The sequence below is a fragment of the Carcharhinus amblyrhynchos genome, chromosome 28, assembly GCF_965287045.1.
Source record: "Carcharhinus amblyrhynchos chromosome 28, sCarAmb.v2.hapA, whole genome shotgun sequence".
Lineage (NCBI taxonomy): Eukaryota > Metazoa > Chordata > Chondrichthyes > Carcharhiniformes > Carcharhinidae > Carcharhinus > Carcharhinus amblyrhynchos.
This window is the reverse complement of record NC_137351.1, coordinates 28,218,904-28,236,011: the sequence shown is the minus strand read 5'-3', so window position 1 is coordinate 28,236,011 and position 17,108 is coordinate 28,218,904. Positions and strand designations below refer to the sequence as shown.

The 17,108-nt window shown below is 46.3% G+C and overlaps 1 protein-coding gene across 1 annotated transcript in view; it reads left to right on the top strand.

The window, feature by feature from the left end:
* Nucleotides 1–6,625: 6,625 nt before the first annotated feature.
* sema4ba (sema domain, immunoglobulin domain (Ig), transmembrane domain (TM) and short cytoplasmic domain, (semaphorin) 4Ba) overlaps nt 6,626–17,108 on the top strand; it is a 451,928-nt gene continuing 441,445 nt past the window's right edge. Inside the window, exon 1 of the mRNA XM_080214192.1 lies at nt 6,626–6,839. The gene's annotated coding sequence lies outside the window, so the exon portion shown is untranslated. The remainder of the gene's footprint in view (nt 6,840–17,108) is intronic.

The following is a 17,108-nucleotide window of genomic DNA, read 5'->3' as shown; positions in this document are numbered from 1 at the left end:
GAATTAAGGGTTATGGGGAGCAAGCGGGTAAGTGGAATTGATCCACTTCAGATCAGCCATGATCTTATTGAATGGTGGGGCAGGCTTGAAGGGCTAGATGGCCTAGTCCTGCTCCTATTTCTTATGTTCTTATGCTGAATTGAAACTGCTTTTCCAATAGCAAAACATTTACTAAAACTGGATGTAGGAACAAAAATAACAGAGGAAAAAGATCAAAATGAAATGACAAAAAAACCACATTTCAGTGTGACAAGACTGTTAAACCTTTACCAGAGCAGAGCATCGGAGAGTCAGTCAGGGCCCAAACCTCCAATCCTCTCAACTGGAGTCGGCCCTGTGGAAACTTGGCATACGTGTAGAGAAATTGTTATCCCAATCATACACAGTGGAAGCGAATGACCAACTATACCGGCACAACTGTAGGCATATCAGAACAATGAGCGAAGTTGTTCCTTCGCACCGATCGGTCGGTTGGTCGTGGAGAAGGGATCCCACCAACTGTACCGAGTACAGAATTACCGTCAATCTCAGAGATCCACTGGTGCCCACCAACCACAATGGAAAATCAGTCACCAAGGCAACAAGGTCCATGGGAGCTGCATTCTCTGGACAAGGAACATCATGATATAGAGATGCTGGCATTGGACTGGGGTAAACACAATAAGAATTCTCACAACACCAGGTTTAAGTCCAACCAATTTATTTGATAGTAATCTCACAAGCTTTCAGAAACGGTGTCCCTTCGTCAGGTGTGTGGAAGGTTCTGGTCAGAGAAAGGCACACAGTTTACAGAATACTGATTAAAGTGCAAGTCATTGCAGCTAACCTGCTATCCAAGTCTTAAAGACGCAGACAATGTGAATGGGGGTAGCATTAGCATAGGTTAAAGAGATGTGTTTTGTCTCCAGACAGGACAGTTAGTGAGATTTTACAAGCCCAAGCAAGTCATGGGGGTTACAGGTAGTGCAACATGAATCCAAGATCCCGGTTGAGACCGTCCTCATGTGTGCGGAACTTGGCTATCAGTTTCTGCTCAGCGAGTCTGTGCTGTCGTGTGTCGTGAAGGCTGCCTTGGAGAACGCTTACCTGAAGATCAGAGACTGAATGCCCATGACCGCTGAAGTGCTCACCAACAGGGAAGGGACAGTCTTGCATGGATAGCAGGTTAGCTGCAAAGACTTGCATTTTAATCAGTATTCTGTAAACTGTGTGCCTTTCTCTGACCAGAACCTTCCGCATACCTGACGAAGGAACACCGTTTCCGAAAGCTTGTGGGTTTACTATCAAACAAACTGGTTGGACTTTAACCTGGTGTTGTGAGACTTCTTACAAGGAACATCACCCAGATAAACATCCAATGCCAATGCATGTTTGTTCTGCTAACAGGCTTATGTGGTTTGATGAGAGCCATGCATTTGCAGAGACTATTCGAACAAACAATATTAAGGCATGAGAATAATGGGTGTATCGTGGGTAACTGCATGATGCATGCAAATGTACCTTTAGTTCGCCGGGGAAAAGTGGATGCTTGTATTTTTAGTTGAGTATGAAAGGGGGATTGTTTGGGTTTTGAAGTGTAACCAGTCTGATTGACACTCCAGGCTTTCCATAGTCGTGTGACCATGCCAGGTCTCAGGAGGCAGACATCTTAAGATCAGTTGAATAAAGACAGAAAGGTACTAACTTGTCTTTAACTTGCAATAAAAACCAAGTGCAATTTGGGCCGACTCCTAATAAGTGCCCAATTTCAGGACAGACTGCCCCACCTGGGGAAGGGCCAAGGGGAAAGTTGATTCAATGTGAGGTCGGGGATAAATGGACAAATGAAAAAAGAAGTGATGGGTACATAGGATTTAATGGGATTGGGAATTACAGATAGTTCTATGGCCTGGTAGGTATGGACGTGATCGGCGCAACTTGTGGGCCGAAGGGCCTGTTTGTGCTGTAGTGTTCTATGTTCTAAGTGTATATTCAAGAACTCAGGACATCCAATGCATTTTGCAATAAATACTTTTGCAGTGTGGTCACTGTTGTAATATCAGAAAAAGTGGCAGCCGATTCACGCACAGCAAGCTCCCATAAGTAATAACAAGATAAATGCCCAAATGATCTGTTTTGATAAAGTTTTAAAGTTTATTTATTAGTGTTACACGTAAGCTTACACTAACGCTGCAATGAAGTTACTGTGAAAATCTCCCAGTCGCCACACTCCGGTGCCTGTTCGGGTACACTGAGGGAGAATTCAGTATGGCTAATACATCTTTCAGACTGTGGGAGGAAACCAGAGCAAACATGGGGACAACGTGCAGACCCTGCACACTGACCCCAGCTGGGAATCGAACCCGCGTCCCTGGCACTGTGAGGCAGCAGTGCCAATCAAGGAAATAAGTTGGCCGGGACCCAGGACAACTCACCTGCCCACCCTCAGATAGCTTCGAAGGATCTTTTATAGCTGTCTGCCTGGACAGAAGGGGCTCTGAGCTAACATTTTGTCTGAGACAAGGCACCTCTGCAGCGCAGCACCCTCCTAGTCCTGTGTTGAGACGCAGCCTGTATTCTGTGCTCAAGGCACCAGAGTGGGGGTTGAACCTGTAACCTCTTAAATGCTGAGGCAAGAGGTGAAACCAGGTAGTCCCTTCCATAATCAGAGATTACAGTTCAAATTCATTCATAACACTGAACAGGCCTCTCATCACCGATCTAATGTAGGATATCATCCCCAGATAAAACAGAATTGAATAGCATCTTCTACATAAGATCAATAGGGATCACATATCATAAATCCATACAGTGCAGAAAGAGGCCCTTCGAGTCTGCACCGAACACAATCCCACCCAGGCCCTACCCCCATATCCCTACATATTTTACCCACTAATCCCTCTAACCTACACATCCCTGGACATTGAGGGGCAATTTCTTAGCATAGCCAATCAACCTAACCCACACATCTTTGGACTGTGGGAGGAAACCAGAGTACCCGGAGGAAACCCGCACAGACACGAGGAGAACGTGCAAACTCCACACAGACAGTGATCCGTGCCAGGAATCGAACCCAGGACCCTGGAGCTGTGAAGCAGCAGTGCTAACCACTGTGCTACCGTACCGCCCTTATCTTAGCCTGACATGGATCAACTATAGGACCCTAACCCATCTTAGCTTGACATGGATCAACAACTAATTGACTGATGGGAATTGGATAGCCACTAAATACAATTTTAAAATTGGAAATACATTTCTCAAATTCACTATTTGCTCAACAATGATATGTTGGTTAGAAAACTTGATAAAGGTCAGGTCAAACAGATGCAGCATGAACAGATATCTTGTTTTTCTACATGGTGCTGCTATTGTCTTATTAAAGGGACAGATACATCCACAAGGTCCCCTTGGAGTTAATAGCAAAGAACCCAGTTGGACCCAATTTAAAGCAAGTGGTGTCTTGTGTACCTTTAAGAAATTAAAAAATTCATATTCTCTTCAGTTTGCAAGCTGGCCTTTTGCTTTCATTGTGGCACCGGCTGTCTGCTAAACTTCCTTTTATTGCTGCCTCAATGGCTTAAATAGCATTTTGTTTATTTTTTAGTCTAGGCCTCTTGTACTTTCTGGGTTCTTTTGTGACCCTACATTGTGAGAGGGAAGATTGATTGACAATTCAAAGTCAGGTGGTCCCTCCCCAGAAAAATCTAAGTATTCAATGTCAGTTTTAGTTTAGTAGACTGAAAGCAGTGTTTTTCTCTCTCCATGGTATTGGAAATTCTGCTGGCTAGCTGGAAGCAAGGCTTTCTGGCCTTCCTGGAAGGAAAACAGCTTCTTGCTGTTGGTGTTTGCTTGCCTCTCTCTCTCCCTGGTGTTTTGGGAAGCTGTTCTGACTTCAAGCTGTATATATCCCAGAGGGCTGCTAGAAGTTACAAGGCTGGGAGTTTAGGGTTTCAATCCTCCACCCAAAGTTCCAGCATCACGTAAGCATTTGTAGTTTGTGTGTTAAACCTGTGGCAAGAGTTTTTTTTTGAGGAGGTTTGTTTGGTTGGAACAGTTTACATTTATTAAGGGTTACACAATATCATTATTGTCTTTCTTTCTTGTTTGCAATTGGTAAAAGTTATTGCTAATTTTCTTTCTATGCATGTTAATCGTATTCTTAAATAACCTTTGTGTGATAAAAGCTCGTCAATTGAGTTGTACCTGAAGAGAAATATCTGATGCTCACCCTAGCCAAATTTAAATTGCAAAACTTATGATCCAGGCGGACTTCATAAAACACTCAAGCTATACTTTATATCTATCCCAGGTGAAAGGAGGTTTTGTTCCTGACCTGATGAACCCTTTCCCTGTATCCTAGCTGTAGGGCATGGCGGAGGCAGATTTAAGGGGGGGCTTTCAAAAGAGAGTTGGGGTACTTAACTAAATAGAAAAGATGTAATCATCCATTTTCTCTGTGTCCACTTAGTTACATTGCTGTCCAGTCTATTCACGATTTCAACTCTCTCCATGGTCTCATTCCTCCCTATCACAGTAATCTCCTCCAACCCTACAATACTCTGACCTATTTGCACTCCTGTAACTTTGATTTCTATCGCCTTCAATTTTAATGGCACCACCACTGCCTGAGCCTTAAGCACTGGAATTCCCTCCATCTAGCTCCTCTAACTCCAAGTTCCACACTCTCCTCCCTTAAGAAACCTACTTCTTTGCCCAAACTTTGCCTTCTTTGACTCAGTTTCAAACCTTATCTGATGCAGCTTTTTAGCATAGTGGTTAGGTCACAGCTAGAGTATTGTGTGCAGTTCTGGAATCCACATTATAGGAGGGATGTGGTAGCACTGGAAAGGGTTCAGAGGAGATTTACCGGGATGCTGCTTGGGCTGGAGAGTTGTAGTTATGGACAGAGATTGGATAGATTGGGGTCGTTTTCCTTGGAGCAGAGGAGACTGAGGGCAGACATGATTAAAATGTATAAATTACAAGGGGTATAAATAGAGTGGACAGGAAGAATCGTTTCACCTTAGTGGAGGGTTCAATGACCAGGGGCGTAGATTTAAGTTCAGGGGCAGGAGGTTTAGAAGGGACGTGAGGAAAAACCTTTTCACCCAACGGGTGACAGGAATCTGGGAACTCACTGCCTGAAAGGCTGGCGGAGATAGACACACTCGTAACATTTAAGAAGAACTTAGATGTGCACTTGCAATGCCAAGGCATACAAGGCAATGGGCCAGGTGCAGGGAGATGGGGTTGGAATAGTTAGATGGTTTGTCTTTGACCAGTACAGACACAATGGGGACGATTTTACTATTTCTATTCTAAGTGCTGGACATACTTGAAACTTGGTGAGTTTCAGATCTGACTTTTAGACCTGTTTTTAGGCCGCCCCATACGCACTCTGCCTGCAAAACTTTGAGCGCGTCAGATTGCAGAAGCCAGTGGGCAGGGCTTAACTCACCTGAAAGTCTGCAGAGGGAGATAGTGTGCATGTGCAGGCCTCTAATGCTACACTTGCGCATCAGCAGTAGCAGGGGTCTGACAGAAAAGAGAGAGCTGTCAGGCTCCTGCTGGTGCAGGCTGCCTGAAGCAGCGCACCGCCCCACCCCCACCCCCACCCCCCGCCCCAGCCGTGATCATAGGGGCCCGCAGTTCAGGATGTAGCCCCCGCTGACCCACCCTGCTGCCCAGACCGATCACGGACGCCCTTCCCCACCGATTGCAGACCCGCCGCCGCTCTCTTCCCACCAATCCCTGCAGAGTGCCAGCGGGCCTCCTCCCCCCTTAGCCCCTCCCCCATTATCCCCTTTCCCATTGGCCCTACTCCTATTGACCCCTGCTGGCCTCACCCCAGCACTGCCTGGTGGGCATTGCCCAGGTGCCAGGGTGGCACTGCCAGTCTGACACTGCCCAAGGGGCATCCCCTCCTTGCCCTCAGCCTCCCCGAGGGGCCTCAATGGCCTCTGGTTCTACCCATTCATGGGAAGATGTCGATTCCTCACCAATGAGAACCTTTCCTTGTGAGGTCATAAAGGGGGCCGAGCCCGGGACGAATGAATACCGGACTCACACAGCAGATGCAAATGACCATATGAATAAATTTAAATATATTAACATGCCTCTTGCCCATATATGGTGAGATTGACCGCACTGGAAATCCAGTGCTTGTAAAATAATACTGGCTGCAAAAATGGGTACCGATCACACTCAGTGCTTTATGGTTCACTTTACCACTGTGTGGTGCCTGAAAATGGGTGCAATGCAATGGTAAAATCACCCCCAATGGGTCAAAAGGCATTTTTCTCTGATGTATAGCTCTTTGGCTGTGACATTTTCTCAAGTTAAAGTTCAGACTGAATGGTATTTTGATTTCCTTTCAGCTGATAGCACAGATTGGAGATGAAATGCAAAAGGCATGGCTGTGTGTGAACACTATTTCAAATCACTATTTCCACCCCATAAACTGGACCCCCGCACTGTTAGAACATCTTGTTGGTATGACTGGCTTTCAACAGCAAGGGGAGCTCCAATCTAGGCTAACACAGCACTGTTGGGGAAGGGGAGGTGGGCGACATCAGGCAGGGAGTCTCAGGGTGGACCACTGATCCTGGCTTCGGACAGAGATGGGCAGCCGCTGCCACCTCCTCACCTGCCCTGCCTGCCCGTCTTGCCATTATTCTGAAGGTGGTCTCAGAGGGTCTTGCAGTCCCAGGTTCGGCAGCTGGTAGAGGACCTGGCAAAGCCAAAATAGAAGGGGGAAAGGGAATTCCAGCATCCAGTCGCTGGAAAAGAGAGAGCTCCTTCCAGATCCCAAAGGTATGCAAAAAAAGGTGGAGGCGAAGATTGCAAACTTTGCTCTGCAGGTGAGCTGTTTCATTGTAATAGCACCGATAATCCTCAGGTACACCCCGGAGCCACAGTGAGTTGTAATTGCAAATACAGATTCCCGGCTAGAAACACGCCCTGTGTCTGTCTCGATCTTTTCTCTCCCTTTCTTTGAGGTGTAATCATGTTTTTCCTTATCTTTTTATTTGACGCTGCACTTTTTGTTTTAGCTTTCGGTAGGTGTGTTTTTGAAATCACTGCACAGTTCCCTGCAGATTTGCAAACGTCGTAATTTATCTTGTAAACGGAACATATCATCGTTGTTATTTTGCAGCAAGGAACCAAACGGAAAATAGGTTGGACTGACAAATGCCACACTTTCCAGTGCTTCAGACTGAGGGATCTAGCTCAAATTCCCTGCTCAGTGCCGAGCTAGCATACACATCTCCAATGGGGAATCGCACACATTCGGGATATCCAAGGGTTGTAGAGCAAAAAGAGGAACATGTGTAATGAACATGCATGGACATGTGTAGGGTATAAATCAAACCAGGGGATGTCAGCTAAGCAGATCTGTCTGTACATCATGTAAAAAGGTGGGCTCTCTTGTTAGTTCATGCTGTTAATCATTGAAATTTAGGTTAATTTGTGAATTGTAGAATGGAAGCGAAATTCTGCGAATGCTGGAAACCTGAAGTAAAGACAAAAAATGCTGGATGAACTCAGGCCTGGCAGTATCTGTGGACAGAATTAATGTTTCGAGACCCTATGACTCTTCTTAGAATCCCTACAGTGCTGAAAAAGGCCATTCAGCCCATTGAGCCTGCACTGAATACAATCCCACCCAGGCCCTATCATCGTAATCCTACGCATTCACCCTGCCAATCTCCCTAATACTAAAGGGCAATTTAGCCTGGCCAATCCACCTAACCTGGACTGTGGGAGGCGACTGTGGAGCACCCGGAAGAAACCCCCCTGTTGACATGGGGAGAATGAACTTCTTCAGATCATAGAATGGTCCCAGCTCAGAAGGAAACCATGTGGCCCATTAAACACATGTCAGTGTTGGTCAGTTACACTTTCCTTTTCCCCATAGCCTTGCCATGTATTTTCTGCTTAGTTAATTACCCCAACTCTCTTTTGAAAGCCACCCATTGAATCTGCCTCCACCAAGCCCTCAGGCAACACATTCTGCATCCCATAGCCACCCGCTGCGTAAAGACATTTCCTCTTTTTTGTCTGCCATTTGTGGATCAGTGGGGGCAGCATACTCCTAATTTAGAGTGTTGTGGGTTCAATTTCCATGCCAGAAACTAGAGAACAAAATCTGGATTGGCATTCTGATACAGTACTGAGGGGGTGCTGCACTGTCACAGGTGTTATCTTTTGGAGAAGACATTAAAGGAAAGCTCTGTCTGCCCTCTGGGGTGGGCGTTAAAGAGCCCTTGGCATTAGTTGAAGTAGAGCAGGGGGGGTATTCACCCCATTGCCTTGGTCAATATTTATCCCTCAATCTATATGTAAAGCAGTTCAAAATCAGCAAAGTACTGCGGATGCTGGAATCTGAAAGAACTGAAGTTCTAGGGAAGAAACTATGGACTTGAAACATTAACTCTGTTTCTCCCCTGATAGATGCTGGCTGACTGGCAGAGTTTTTTCAATATCCTCTGTCCTTGTCTCTAAAACAGATTACCTGGCCATTATTTAGTACTGGATGTTGGATCTTGCTGTGCACAAATTGCTGCTGTGTTTCCTACATCACAACAGTGACTACACTTCAAAAGAATTTCTTTAGCTGCAGACCACTTTGGGATGTCGTGAATGTAGAAATCCATTTTTTGCTTAAATGAAGATATATGGAGGAGGGGTGGGTGGTGCAACAAAACTAAGTGTTAGCAAATCTAATAATTATCTCTGTTCAGCTTTCAATGTCCCATAACCCTGGGGCGGCAGGAGACACAGTGATTGGCACTGCTGCCTCACAGCACCAGGGATCCGATTCGATTCCCGGCTTGGGTCACTGTGTGGAGTTTGCACGTTTTTCCTGCGCCTGCGTGGATTTGCTCCGGGTGCTCTGGTTTCCTCCCCCAATCCGAAAGATGTGCTGGTTAGCTGCATCGGCCGTGCTAAATTCTCCCTCCATGTATCCTAAAAGGTGCCAGCGTGTGGCGACTAGGGGATTTTCACTGTAATTTCATTGCAGTGTTAATGTAAGCCTACTTACATTAATAAGTAACTTTAATAAATATAATTTACAATGGTGTGCCAATTGCGATGTACCCTTTGCCTTTTTGCAATGGTGCTGTGGGTTGTGACGTACCCTTTGTCCTTCCGAACCTGAACAGGAAATCTCTGAAGCTGAAGATATCCCATTGGAAGACAGCAGATGAATATATTATCTTGCATCCTTTGCAGTGGTGTTAAGTTTTTGAATAGAATGATTTTAGTTCTCTGCTGAAGTCAAACAGACCAATATCTAAGTGATTGGAATCTGAGGGTCATGGGGAGCTAAACTGGATAAGCTTGGGAAATGGTGTAGGAATCATGAAGAATGACTATCCCTTTCCTGCTCAGTGTAATACAGGAAACTTGCCATCTTCATACATCCTGCTCATGATCATGATTGCTGTCTGTAGGAGCTCTGACTGTGCTGTTCATTGGCTGCACGTGTTAATAGGGGGCTCAGTATGATGACCTGCTAATTATTTCAAGCTCTTAAAGAAGGAAAAGGTTGTGGTTTCCAGGGGTGCTGACATCACTGGAAATAGAACTGTGAGTCAAGAACAATGTCTGACGTGGGTGAGAACACGCACCAGGATTTTCCAATGTTGCATTGGACATCTTGGTGGAAAGGAGGAGAGATGTCCGGTATCCACAGGCCCCATAAATTATGTGTGGGAAAGCAATGGGAACAGATATCCACGGAGCCCAATACAAGGAGTGCAATCCTCAAGATTTAATGTTGTAAAAAAGGCCTAATGTGTGGTCAAGATCAACGAATGACTCTCCAAGTGCTACACCCCAGCCCCTGCTTATATCACCTCCCCTTCCCTATCACCTACCTACCTATCAATCTCATAGCTGATTGTCATAGCTTCACCTCAGCCTTACATACTGAGCACTTCTGCAGGCTTCACTCTGACAGCTATACACAATGTCAGCTATTCAACCATGGTAGCCACCTCACCCGAACATATTGCATAATTTTTAACTTCTCTTGCACAGCCAGAGGCAGCAGGAACTAACTGTTGGTGAGACCATGGAGATGATGCAGGCCAGAATGGAAAGGTCCAACACTGAGGCTGTGGCCAACAGCTTGGCTGAATCCATTGAAGATGACATATCTTCATAAATAATGTCATCCCACTTGCCCTGCACTGTCTTCTAATTGGAAGGTATGGATGTTGTAAGTGTGCAGTTCTTTCTAACCCCTGTCTTTTCATCACGGCCTTACCCTAGCGCCACTTATTTTACCAAATGCCCAAGAACTGCAACCTAGCCAGGGACACATTCTCACTTGATTTCACATTCACTGCCCCCAGCTCAGACACTGCACATATATCTTGGAGGAGAGCATCAAAGTGAGGCCTGCATGTGGGAGAAATGGGTCACGTGTGTCCCGCTGCCAGAGGGTGAGGTCGCACATGAGTCCTGTGGCAGAAGACTCAGCTGAGGACGTCAGTGGTGCAGCATGGAGACAGACGTGGATAGATGAACATCACGTTGCATTGGGAAGCCTGCCAGGAAGCTTGCGTTCAGAGCACGGAGGAGTCCAGCACTAACTGGGCACGGGGCATCTTTTCTCGTGGGGAAATGGTGGCCAATCTGGGCGCACCCATGATGTGACTTCTGAGATCAATATCTCACCTTTGATTACAAACTCTCTGTCTGAGTGCGGTGCAATCACAGAGTGTAAGCTCAAATTTTTATTACCATTGTTGGCTGTATATTGCAAAGGAGCTTCCAGGGGGTCACAGTGGTCCTGCAATCTGTCCTCCCCACACATGATTATGAAGAGCTGCCTGAGAAAGTGTCAGGAGCTCTGTGGAACACACACATGTGCCTGTGTCTCCTCTCAGGATGATGGCATTTGTGATCCTGCCTCACAATTCATCAAACCTGGTCAGCCAGCCGGCCAGTTCAGACTGCTCCCAGCCATGGTGCAGGGCGGAGCCCAGCCCTCGAGGCCCAGAGCTGCACAAGGTCAGCCTCCAGGGCCAACCGCGGTCTCATTCTTTGAAATTAAGCTACCTTCTCGCACACGTGGTGCAGCCATTTTGGTAGCACTGTATAGAAAGACTTATGGAATAAGCATCAAGGGAATGCCTAAGGATGATTAATCATGTTTTGTGTGCAATCTGACATGATTTAATTTACAAATTTGGTTTGGAATGTGTATTCTGTGTTGGCCTTTACTTTTCCATTTTGTCAAGAGGATGGTCAGTGACAGGGAGAAGGTGGGGCAGCACAGAGGTTAACACTGTTGCCTCACAGCGCCAGGGACCCTCGTTCAATTCCCAGCTTGGGTCACTGTCTGTTTGGAGTTTGCACATTCTCCCCATGTCTGCATGGGTTTCCTCCAGGTGCTCTAGTTTACTCCCACAGTCTAACGATGTGTGGGTTAGGTTGATTGGCCATGCTAAATTGATCCTGGTTTCGGGGTGATTAGCAGGGTAAATGTATTACAGGATAGGGTGGGATTGTTGTGGTTGCAGACTCGATGAGTCGAATGGCCTCCTTCTGTACTGTAGGGATTCTCTGAGAAGGTGGGACTGTTGCTGAATGAGGGATTGGGATTCAGGTTGCTTGTATTTGGTACTGGAAGAGTTAATTCATCATGTAGAACCTTGGGGGCAGGGCTGTTTGCCACCTTCTTTCCTCTTCCTCCTCTTATGCCTCCTCCTTCTACTCCTCCTTCTTTTAGCACCTTCTTCTGCTCTGTGTGGCCTCTGTTCTTTCTCCCAGTCATGCTGTAGTACAAGGGGAATATCTACAGGTGCACAGATATCTGGGAACTGCTGATTTGTGCAGTAGTGTTGAAGTCAGAAAATTAGATTTCAGCCGCTGCCACACCACTCCCTATAGACTTTTAAAACTTGAAGCAACCTTCCAGCGACAGGGACCCAGGTTCGAATCCGGCCTCGGGTCACTGGCTGTGTGGAGTTTGCATGCTTTCCCCGTGTCTGTGTGGGGTTTCCTCCGGATGCTCTGGTTTCCTCCCACAGTCCAAAGATGTTCAGGTAAGTGGGAATGGCCATGCGAAATGCACATGGTTATGGGGATAGGCCGAATGGACCCCTTCTACACTGTCGGGGCTCTACGAAATATATGGTTAATAAAAAGCACCAAAAACGTGTAGAATCGCAGCAACAGCCAGAAGAAATCAGCCAGCCACTAACCTATAAGTCGTTGATGACCTGTATAAATAGCTCTGGTAATAGCCCTTACTGTTATTGAAGCAGGAGTTCAGCTGTGTGAGATTACAATAGAGTGTGTGCTGGACTGTCTGTATGTTTGTGTGTGAGTGTGTATATGTGCATGTGTGAGCATGAGTGTGTGTGAATGTGTGTGTGAGCGTATGTATGTGCATGTGTGTGTGTGCACATATGTGTGCATGACTGAATGTGTGTGTGTGCGTGTCTGCATGCCTATGTGTGTGTGTGTGCATGTCTGTGAATGTGTGTGTCTGTGTATGAGTGTTTGTATGTGTATATGAGTGAGTATGTGTGTGTGTATATGTGTGTGTGTGTGTGTGTGTGTGTGTGTGTGTCTATCACCAGTAAATATTCTTCCCCTAAAGCTCAATTTCTTTCTCCTACAGTCTGTGCATAATTTCCTGTTTTGCGGACTCCACACTCCTGTGTCTGGCAGAGATGAATAAGCACAAGTAAAATCTCAGAGGGAAATCTCTGGCTTTAGGGGAGAAATTACAATCTTTACCATCATCCCAGTTCGTCCGCTCACACCACTGAACCCTGACCAGGTACACACAAAAGCTAATTACGGCCCCAGGAACCACCAGGCTGCTCACTGTGTGTGATTATATAGCACATAGCCTTTTCAACACAGAACAGTCCATTCAGCCTGACTGGTCTGTGGGCAATTCTGTTCCACATTCCTCCCTGCTATTTGCATCATCTTTTCTTTCTTTTTCCCTTGTGTTTATCAAGCTTTCCACGAGAGACATTCACACTTTTTTCTACCTCAACCTCTGCTTGATTTAAAAATCATTAAAACACAAGACCTGCAAACCACAATATACAGAGTGAGCACTGTCGTAGCATAATCTCTGTCTGTTTTTCTGTTTATATGTGTAATATTAATTGCATTTGTTGAAACTTTTTCTGTCCCAACCATACCAAGTTTTCAAATTTTATATTGTTGGAGGTGGGGTTTGTAGGTAGGATGCCTAAACTGTGCTCATGTTGCTTAGCAATGAGACTCAAGGGGAATTTTTCCTAAACCCCACCGCTCTCCAAAGTCTGATCAGTGTATCAATCCTTTCTTCTGGAAGTCATCATAGTGGACAAAGCCCTCGACACAGTGCAGTGGCACAGTGGTTAGCACTGCTGCCGCACAGCACCAGAGACCCGGGTTTGATTGTATCCTTGAGTCACTGTGTGGAGTTTGCACGTTCTTCCCATGTCTGCATGGGTTTCCTCCGGGGTGCTCCGGTTTCCTCCCAAAGATGTTCAGGTCAAGTGGATTGCCAAACTGTCCCTTAGTGTCCCAAAATCTGTAGGTGAGGGGGATTAGCAGGATTACGGAATTGGGGCCTAGATGGGATGCCTTTTTGGAGAGGCAGACTTGATGGGCCAAATGGCCTCCTCCTGCACTGTAGGGATTCCATGATCTCTTTTTTGATTTTAAGGCAGTCAGCTTCTCTTCACAGCACCTTCCAAACCTGCAAACTGCACTACCTAGAAGGACAAAGGCATTAGCCACCATTGGAACATGGCCACCTGATCCCTCTCCAAGGGAACACCATCCTGACTTGGATATTCCTCTGCACGTAACAGCACTGCGGGACTCCCTTCACCATATAGACAGCAGCGATTCGAGATAAAGAGCTCACCATGAACTGTTCAGGGAGGTAACAACAACTTATATCAGTATCGTGTCTGTAATGCAATGAAATGACCCAAGGATTTTCAAAGCAGCATTTCAGAACAGCACGCAACATTGAGCCATATAAGGAGATACTTGATCACAGAGAGTCTTTTCCAAGGAATGCCAAAGCAAGATACCTGCAAAAAGGAGCAGCAGTAGGCCATTCAGCCCTTTGAGCCTATTCCGCCATTTAATAAGATCATGGTTGCTCTGATGGTAACCTCAAATCTGCATCCTGCCCACCCCCCCCCACCCCCGATAACCCTGCCGACCAAGATTCTATCCATCTCTGCCTGAAAGAGACTCAAAGGCACCATGATTGACACAGGCTTAGAGGGGGCTGACGGGCCTGTTCCTATGCTGCACTTTGCTGTGTTCTCCCACCGAGGTAGGAGTAGTAGAGATGGAGAAGCATAGGGAGGGAATTCCACAGCACGGGGCCTAGGCAATGAAAGAGATGGCCACCAGTGTGGAGCAGGTATAATTGAGAATGCAGGAGAGATCAGAATTAAGGGGTTGAAGATATCTCAAAGAGTTGTGGGGCTGGAGGAGATTGTTAAGAAATCATTCATGGGACATGGGTGTCACTGGCTGACCAGAACTTATTGCCCATCCTTAGCTGCCCTTGAGAAGGTGGTGGCGAGCTGCCTTCTTGAATCACTGCAGTCCATGTGCTGTGGGATGACCCACAACGGCTAGGGAAGGAATTCCAGGATTTTGGCTCGGTGACTGCGAAGGAATGGCGATATATTTCCAATTCAGGATGGAGAATGGCTTGGAGAGGAACTTGCAGATGATGGCGTTCCCATGCATCTGTTGCCTTGTCCTTCTAGATGGAATGATCGTGGGTTTGGAAGATGCTGTCTAAGAATCTTTGGTGAATTGCTGCAGTGCAATTGTGTAGATAGTACACACTGCTGCGACTGAGCATCGGTGGTGGAGGGAGTGGATGTTTGAGGATGTGACGCCAATCAAGTGGGCTGCTTTGTTCTGGATGGTGTCGAGCTTCTTGAATGTTGTTGGAGCTGCACCCATTCAGGCAACTGGGGAGTATTCCATCACACTCCTGACTTGTTCCTCGTAAATGATGAATAGGCATTCCGTTCCGGATCATCACAACTAAGACTGTGATTCCCTGTGACCTCTCCCACACACCCTCTCTGTGTGGGGACTGCCACGGGAATTTCGGCAGTCCAGCCAATAGTCTGTTGATTTTTGGTGGTAGGTGGAGCCGGGAAATCCGGCCCTTGGAATAAATGTTTTATTCGACTTTTCCCAATTAACCTAATCTGCCTCTTTTGGTTATTCATAGAATTATAGAATCCCTACAGTGCAGAGGAGACCTTTCAGCCCATCAAGTCTGCACCAACAACAATCCCACTCAGCTCTATCCCCGTGACACCACATATTTACCCTGCTAACCCCCCCAATGCTAAGGGACATGTCATATTTGGAGAACATTTACTTTTATACAGATGTGCCAAATAGTCTTTTTGAAATTGCAAAGTAGAAGCACTCTGAAAACTGTACTGTTGTTACCAATCAGTTTCATTACCATTACAGTGTAAATCCAGATTCAAGGCCTATCCTGACAGTGAAGTGCATTCCCATTGGTGGAGTGAGTGTTAATGTGTGTTCAAATCCAGGTTCAGGATACACGAGTAAGGCAGAGATCATTTCCCACTCAACCCAACCTTGTACACATTTGAGAGAATGCGTGAGGAGATTGACCACAATGATTCCAGGGATGAGGGATTGTAACTACGGGGTTAGGTTGGAGAATCCGGGCTTGTGCTCCTTGGAGCAGGGAAGGCTTGCAAGCTGATGATGATGCAGCAAAGGAAGTGGGGCATCTGGTCTCTGAGTAAACAGGGCAACGCAGTTGTATATCTCTGTGGACCAAGGCAGCATGGTGGCGTAGTGGTTGGCATTGCTGCCTCAGTGCCAGGGACCTGAGTTTGATTCCGACCATGGTGAGGAGTTTTCACGTTCTCCATGTGTTTGTGTGGGTTTCCTCTGAGTGCTCCAGTTTCCTCCACAGTCCAAAGATGTGCAGGTTATATGAATTGTACATGGTAAATGCATATTGGGGTAGGGAGATGGATAGTGAGGTGCTCTTTTGGAGAGTCATGCAGACACGATGGGCTGAATGGCCTCTTTCTGCACTGTTGGGATTCTATGGCGATATACTTATGGTGCGATAATAGAGGTGTTCAGAATTTCTGAAAGACATTGGTAGATTATGACAGGTGGTTGTATGAGGTGAACAAAACAAGACTTCCCATTCGCTGATGGGTCACAGATTTAAGGGTTTGAGCAAGAGATGCCCATTCAGAGGGACAGAAAGAGCTTTTTGCACCCAGACTGGGGCTCACAGCCCACAGGGCAGAGCTGAGCAGTGATTTCAAAAGGAAATTGGATGGCCACTTTGAGTGGAATGATTTTCCAGGGCAATGGGAATAGAGAGAGGGAATGGGACTGATTGGATTGGCTACAGACAGCTAGCATAGACTCGATGTACTGAATGCTCTCTTTCTCCGCTATAATGATGCTAAACATTGCCACGGCTGTCTGTGCAATTAAACGCAAAGAAGCAATCCGTGCTGACTCATTTTAAAAGACACGTTCATTTATAGTGGCTGAAAGGTAATCTTTGTGAGGCATCCTCTGTGGTTGCTTTGATCAGTTGCTTGTCATGTTTTATGATTAATATTCTAATTAGGCTCCTGTTCTAACAAAACGATGAGTACTTTAAGGGCAACAAAGGAAGTATTGTGATCGGAACCTGTCACGATTACAGCTGCAACTTGTCCCCGGTATTGGCTGCCAGACATGTTGCACTTCCCAATTCACTCTGTCCTGAGAGCGACTGAGCCGAACCAACAGGAGGAAAAGAGTCACAGACCCTCACTGTCCACAATGTAACTCGCGAGTTTAACTCGGGGTAGGGATTTAGGGGGAGTGGGAGCAGAAACGGAAGGAATACTGCATGGGGTGGGGTCTCTAACATTCAGCCCTCTCCTTGGAGCATGGGGCCTGGAGGATCTGACCAGCCTATCCTTATAAGCCTGTCCCAATGACCTTAGAGCTGTTGGGAGCAGCACCAGATTTAGCCAGATAATGGACTATAAATAAAATCTGAACCTGACAAATATAAGACTCTGAAATTGTGGTTTAATTGGAGAGGTGATGGCCTT